The sequence below is a fragment of the Peromyscus eremicus genome, chromosome X, assembly GCF_949786415.1.
Source record: "Peromyscus eremicus chromosome X, PerEre_H2_v1, whole genome shotgun sequence".
Lineage (NCBI taxonomy): Eukaryota > Metazoa > Chordata > Mammalia > Rodentia > Cricetidae > Peromyscus > Peromyscus eremicus.
Window position 1 is genome coordinate 15,624,021 of NC_081439.1, and position 7,886 is coordinate 15,631,906.

General features: G+C 40.1%; 1 pseudogene; it reads right to left on the minus strand.

Moving 5' to 3' along the window:
* Positions 1-6,108: 6,108 nt before the first annotated feature.
* On the minus strand, positions 6,109-7,009 carry LOC131898915 (stathmin-like; annotated as a pseudogene).
* Positions 7,010-7,886: the final 877 nt, after the last annotated feature.

Below are 7,886 nucleotides of genomic sequence, written 5' to 3' on the forward strand. Positions count from 1 at the left end.
GAAGAGCATGCCAACTGGTTATCCAACAACAAATGGTCATCCCTGAAAACATACATCCAAGTAAAATTATACAGGCTGATTAGGTTGTATTTATATATTTGGGAATATATAAGTGTGTGTGTGTGTGTGTGTGTGTGTGTGTGTGTGTGTGTGTGTATGAACAACTAAAAAGAGGCCAAGATGTAAAGAAAGATCAAGGGGTTCATGGGGAGGGACTGGAGGAAGGGAAGGGAGAAATGATGTAATTATAATTTCAAAAAATAAAAAAATTTGTAAAAATGTCAGTACTATCTATATGGAATATATAGATATAGAAAAACAAACACAGAGATAGACTAGAGACTTTTAAGAACTTAGAGAAAAGGGGTAGGAACATGTATTAGGGACTGAAGACAGAATTCTAAGTCTGGGATGCTTAAAGCAGTATCCCATTTAGAAAATCCTGTGAACCCTGCTAAGTATCAGATAGATAACCATTGTCATAAATAGTTCATTTTCTTTTTTATATGCATTATTTTAACAGACATGTGTTGAAAGCTTAGTATATTTTAGATGGCTAAGGATACAAAAAAGGACAAATAACACAAGAGTCCAGCTCTTGAAGAGCTCAAAGTCTTTTAAGACAGCAGGTATGGCTTTGGTGGGACAAAGACTGTAAGGCCCAGAGGTGATGCATGACTGCAAGGGAGGAGTGTTTCTGAGACATGGCAGGGTAATTGAACTCACATATGTAACTGAGTTCACAGATGAACTCATAGCAGCTGTGAGAGTATGCACAAACCCTGCACAAGCTCAAGACATAAAATCCCAGCATGGAGAGGGGAGCTTGGGCACGAAGACCCAGCCCTAGCTGAGGAGCTACTGGCAATGGATAATCAGAGGGAGAGTCAGTTTTCTTTATTTTATTTAATTAACACTTTTTCATTTATTTTACATACAGACCAGTTTCTCCTCTCTCCTCCCCCTCTGTTTCATTCCCTTACCTCCTCTTCCCCACTACCTCCCATCTACCCCCTCCCCATCTACTCCTCCTGTCTCCATTCAGAAACAGGCAGGCCTCCCATGGGCTTGAACAAAGCATGGTAAGGGTGTGGCCTTGGGTAGGTTAAGCAGGTTTCACTGTAAGGCCACATATCTGAGAATACATGAGTAGCAAAGATTAGACTTGATATTTTTAAAGAGAATACACAAAGTTGGGTGGGTAGGAGAGGGTGATCTGGGAGATGTTGGGAGAGGGTAGTGAATATTATCAAAATATATTTGTGAAATCCTGAAAGAACTAATATAAATAGGGGCAAAAAAAACCCACCCCAAAACAAAATGATATCTGAATTGAGTATTACAGTGGCATTTAATTGACCAAAATGACAATGACTTTTAAAAAAGATTGGAAAAAGCAGTTCTAAGTAGGAAGAAACTATAAAAAACAATAGAAATAGAAGTATAAAAAATAGTAGAAAAAGAAGTATAGGTGGATTCAGGACAACAGGTTAAGATATAAGAAACTCCAAAAAGTTCACAAAGGGTGTTTTCTGACCACTAGAGAAGGCATCTACAGTAGACTTTTATGTTCAGATTTCTGAGATAGAAAGGTACCCACAGCTAGTAGGGAGGGTACAGATGATGAAGCCTAAATTATAGCAAGGACAATGTAAGTTTTGCAATGATTCAGCCTTGTATGCCTCATGTGGGCAAGCTGGATTGCAGATACCAAGTTCTTAGCAAATGTTCATCTGATAGTAACATGCAGAAGAACTAAGGACCCAGATCACCCACCAGAAAGTGAATTAGCAGGTAATCACAAACCTTTCTTTCCTTTTCAACATCTAGGGAACTCATGGCTCCTGGATCATACCTCTTTGATTGTACTGATGTAACATACTCTACCTGGACTGCCCACTTCCCCCTTCACTATCTGGTACATTCATGCTTTAAACACCCTTTGAAATATCATCTGTCCTCTGCTGTGTTTCCTGAAGTACAGTAAGTGCTTTTTAACATTTTCTTGTATCCATATGTTTTCCCCTGCTTGTTCAATATGGAATGGAGAAAGAAAACATTCTCTTACTAGGAAAGCAGGTAGGCTAAGTGCAGATCTTTACCTCTCCCTCCATTTCTGCAAGTTCAACCCCCCATTCTCATCCTCACCTCTGTAGAAAATGAACAAACAAACCAACCTGTGGCAGCCTGCCCCTACCTCATCTCTAGTGGATTCCACAGATCTTCAAACCTCCCTCCCCCAACTCACTGCTTTGCCCCAGCCTCCAAATCCAGCAGGTACTCCCTGTAAGCCACAGACAACACTGGCCAGGAAAACAGGTAGGCTAAGGTCGGATCTCCAGCTCTCCCTCAGCTCCTCCAAATCTAATGCCCTAGTCTCATCCCTAGCTCTGCAGCAGACCACCTGCTACAGCATTCCTTCTCACTCTGTCCCCATCTCCAGTGGACCCCTTAGATCTTCCATTCTTTTGCTTTGTCAACACCCCCACCTCCAGCAGGCACTCCCTGGGAAGTCACAGGCCACACTGGGCAGGAAAACAGGTAGGCTGACTGCAGATCTTCACCTCTCCCGCTGCTCCCCCAAGTCTAATCCCCCAGTCTCATCCCCAGCTCTGTAGAAGAACACTGCTGCAGGTTCCTTTCCCCTGTCCCCATCTCCATTGGATCACACAGATCTTCTTCAAACTTCCTTCCACCAAACATTGCTTTGTCTCAGCCCCAAACTCCACCAGGCACTCCCTGGGAACATACAGACCACTCCAACCAGGGAAGCAAGTCCACTAAGTGCTGATCTTCACTTCTCCCTCCACTCCTCCAAGGCCAATCCCCCAGTCTCATCCTCAGCTCCCTAGCAGACTGCTGCTGTAGCCTCTCCTCACACTGTGCTCTCATTCCCAGGGGACGAACTAATATGATCCTAGTGGAACACCTTGCTTCTTGTGAAGTTCCTCCACCAACCCAAGTCCATCCCCATCGCTAAGTCTCTGGGTACAATATCCAGAAACTCACTTTACCTGGAATCCCCAGTGTCGATATCTATCAGGACCCCAGAATATTTTCTTACAGGCAATACCCAGAGAGGAAACAGAAACCAAGGAATGAAACACCCACCCAACAAAAACAAGAAAATTCAACAAAGACAATTCAGCACCTAGAATTACAATCTTCAAAATCCCAGATGCCTAGACGCCAGCATAAAAATACAATCAATAACATCTAGGACAACATGTTTCCAACAGAGCCCAGCAACCCTATTGCAGCAGGCCCTAAATATTCCACATAGCTGAAGCACAAAAGGAAGACCTTAAAACAGTCTTTATGAATATTATAGAGGTCCTTAAAGAGAACAATAATAAATTACTTAAAGAAACCCAGGGAAAAACAGTGGGAGGAAAGGAAGAAAACCGTGTAAGACTTGAAAGTGGAAATAGAATCAATAAAGAAAATCCAAACTGAGATAAAACTGGAAATGAAAACTTTAGGAGCTCACCAAGATGCCAAGTCTTCATCTTCCGAAGGAGCAGAGGGACAAAGCCTTCTTGGAAAAGACTGACACCCAGCTAGCTCACTCCAGTTCCTTTATGCAAACATGTACAAGGTTAACTGGGGCTGGGAAAGGTTCCAACCACCAAAGCCATCTTGCTCCTGCTGCCCATGAGAGCGGACAACCCAAACAAATCTCAGTCCCTTTTGATCATGGCAAGCCATAATCAAATGTAAGAACTCCAAGTTTGCCAGGAGTATCTTAGGACCAAGGTCAGTGCATCTGCAAGCTCTCATGTAGCAGTAGCACCAAGTGCAGATTTTCCAGAGACATTTCTTCAAGATCTAAACAGTCTCAAAACAATTTCTCAGCCTCTACTGATTAACCCAAACATAACAAAGGCTTTGCTGAAATATTTCTCTCAAATCCAGACACAAAGGCTTTATATATTTCACTTAAAGCCAGACATAACGGCTTTACTATACATTTCATTTAAAGCCAGACATAAAGGCTTTACTTACATATCACTGCACTTCATCAACAGAATACAAGAGATGGAAGAGAGAATCATAGATATTGAAGACACATTAGAAGAAATGAATACATTGGTAAAAGAAAACGTTAAATCCAAAAAACTCCTAGCACAAAACATCAAGGAAATCTGAAACACACTAAAAAGATAATATCTAAGAGTAATAGGAATAGAGGAAGGGGAAGAAATCCAGGTCAAAGTCACAGAAAATGTTTTCAACAAAATCATAGAAGAAAATTTCCTTAACCTAAAGAAGGAGATGCACATCAAAGTACAAGAAGCATACAGAAAACAAAATAGACTGGATCAGAAAAGGAAGCTCCCTCAGCACATAATAATCAAAACACTAAACATACAGAACAAAGAAATAATATTAAAAGCTGCAAGGAAAAAAGACCAAGCCACATATAAATGCAGACCAATAAGGATTATGTCTGACTTCTCAATGGAGACTCTAAAAGCTAGAAAGGCCTGGACAGGTGTGCTGCAGACCACAGATGCTAGCCCAGACTACTATACCCAGGAAATCTTCAATCACCATAGATGTAGAAAATAAAACATTCCATGATAAAAATCAAATTTAATCAATACTTATCCACAAATCAAGCCCTACAGAAGGTGCTAGAAGGAAAACTCTAACCTAAAAAGGTTAACTACATCCAAGAAAATATAGGAAATAAATAATTCCAAACCAGCAAAGTCAAAAGAAGAGAAACACACACAGATACACACACACACACACACACACACACACACACACACACACACACACACACACAAACAACAACAACAACAAAATAACAGGAATCAAAAACCACTGGTCGTTGATCTCTCAGCATCAGTGGTCTCAATTCCCCAATAAAATGACACAGACTACCAGAATGGATGCAAAACCAGGATATATCCTTCTACTGCATCCAAGAAACACACCTAAACTTCATGGATACACATTACCTCAGGGAAAAGGGCTGGGAAAAGTTATCAAAGCAAATGGACCTAAGAAGCAAGCTGGTGTAGCCATTTTAATATTTAACAAAATAAGCTTCAAACCAAAACTAATCAGAAGAGTTAGGGAAGGACACTACATACTCATCAAAGGAAAAATCCACCAAAAGGGCACTGCAATTCTTATTATCTATGTCCCAAACACAAGGGCACCCATGTTTGTAAAAGAAACACTACTACAGCCTAGAGCACACATTGACCCTCACTCAGTCAGAGTGGGAGACTTCAATACTCAACTCTCACTAATAGACAGGCTATCCAGACAAAAACTAAACAGAGAAATGCTGGAAATAACAACCATTATAAACCAAATGGACCTAACAGATATGTACAGAACATTTCATCCAAACACAAAAAGAATACACCTTTTTCTTAGCACCCCGTGGAACTATTTCCAAATTGACCACATACTCAGACACAAAGCAAGTCTCAAGAGATACAAGAAAATAGAAATAACTCCCTGCATCCTGTTAGACCACCATGGATGAAAGCTGGATATCAACAACAGAAATATTACAAACTCATGAAAACTAAATAATTTACTTCTTACTGATAACTGGGTTAAGACAGACATCACAAAAGGAATGAAGGACTTTCTAGAATTGAATGAAAATTAATACACAACATACCAAACTTAAAGGACACAATGAAGGCAGTGCTAAGAGGGCAAGTTCATAGCACTAACTGCCCACATAAAAAACGGAGAGATCTCATACTAGTGACTTAACAGCACACCTAAAAGCTCTGGAACAAAATAAGAAATCATATACAAGAGGAGTAGATGGCAAGACATGATCATACTGAGGGCTGAAATCAGTAAAATAAAAACAAACAGCAAAAAAACCATACAAAGAATGAAACAAAGAGTTTATTCTTTGAGAAAATCAGAAACATTGACAAATCTTTATCCACATTAACTAAAAAGTGGAGAAAGAATATCCACCTTAACAAAATTAGAAATGAAAAAGGGGCCATAACAACAGATACCCAGGAAAACCACAGAATCATAAGGACATATTTAAAAACCTGTATTCCACCAAATTGGAAAATCTAAAAGAAATGGATAATTTTATTTTATTTATTTATTTTTTTACCAACAGCACTGTGCAGTTTATTAATCATTCAAGTACAGTAGCATCTGATAAGATTGGGACAGAATTGGGATCGCAAAGTGAACAGATATTCAGCATCTAACAGGTTGGAAGAAGCCACTACACCCTTCACAAATGCCTTCCACAGAGTCAATACAGTGCTAGCCATTAACCCAGCACACCAGGGTGCTAAGTGGAAAAGATGCAATGAGAAAAATAGCTACGTTAGAAAGACCAACACTTTAAAAACGAGTAAAACACTTCCAGTTTCTCCCCTGGAGTCCCTAAAACAGCTCACAGTCTGGATCTACCTATACGGTCCTACATCAGCTTCTAGAATATTTGTCAGGAGGGAAAAATTAAAACAACACTGGCCAGTACAGTTTTTGAATATTTAGGAAGGGGTGGGGAGAAAGTCAGTTCTCGGGACAAATTAGTCGGCCTTGGTCTCATATGTAGGGCCTTTGGATTCTTTGTTCTTCCACACCTCTTCAATGTTCCTGTCCTTCTCTCCCAAACGCTCCAGCTTGGCAGCCATCTGCACCTCCCGGTTCTCTTTGTTAGCTTCCATTTTGTGGGTCAGCTTCTCCTCTGCCATTTTGCTGAAGTTGTTGTTCTCCTCGATGGCTTTCTGAAGCACTTCTTTCTCATGCTCCCGCTTCTCAGCCAGCTGCTTTAGGACTTCTGCTTCATGAGACTTGTGTCTTTCCTCTGCAGCTTCTAATGTCTTCTGAATTTCCTCCAGGGAAAGATCCTTCTTCTTTGGGAGGGGAAGGAGGAAATCGGGGACAGATTCTTTGACTGAGGGCTGAGAATCAGCTCAAAAGCCTGGCCTGAAGCACGCTTCTCCAGTTCTTTCACCTGAGTATCAGAAGATGCCATGTCGGACAGACTGGCCGTGCACCCTCCACAATCCACTGGTAAGGAGTGCCCTGCTTGCTCTGAGCCGCCTAGCAATGCTCTCGGATAAATTTCCTGGTACATACCACTTACTAAAGTTAAATCAAGATCAAATAAATAATTTAAATAGACCTATAGCTCCCTGTGAAATAGCAGTCATTAAAATCTCCATACCAAGCTTTCAAATTATTCCACAAAAACAGAAACAGAGGGAATTCATTTTACTAGGCCACAGGGACTCTGGTACCAAAACATATAAAGGCCCACCAAAGAAAGAGAATTACAGAACAATTTACCTCATGACCATACATGCAAAAATACTCAATAAAATATTTGCAAACCATATGCAAGAACATATAAAAAAAGATCATCCATCATCAAGTAGGGTTCATTCCAGAGATGCTGGGATCATTCAACATACATAAATTGAAAATGTAATATACCATAAAAATAAACTGAAAGACAAAATCTACATGATCATCTCATTAGATGCAGAAAAGGTCATTAACAAAATCCAACAGCCTTTCATGATAAAATAGATAAGAGAAATGACTGACATATTTAAACACAGTAAAGGCAGCTTACAGCAAAGTCAGAGCCAACATCAAATTAAATGGAGAGAAACTCAATGCAAATCCACTGAAATCAGGAACAAGACAAAGTTGTCCACACTCTCCAAATCTATTCAATATACTACTTAGTCTTAGCTAAAGCAATAACATCAAGGGGATACAAACTGGGAAGAAAGAAGTTAAAGTATCTTTATTTGCAGATGGTATGATAGTAGACATAATTGACTCTAGAATCCAACCAGGAAACTCCTACAGCTGATAAACACTTTCAGCAGAGTGGCTGGATACAAAATTAACTGACA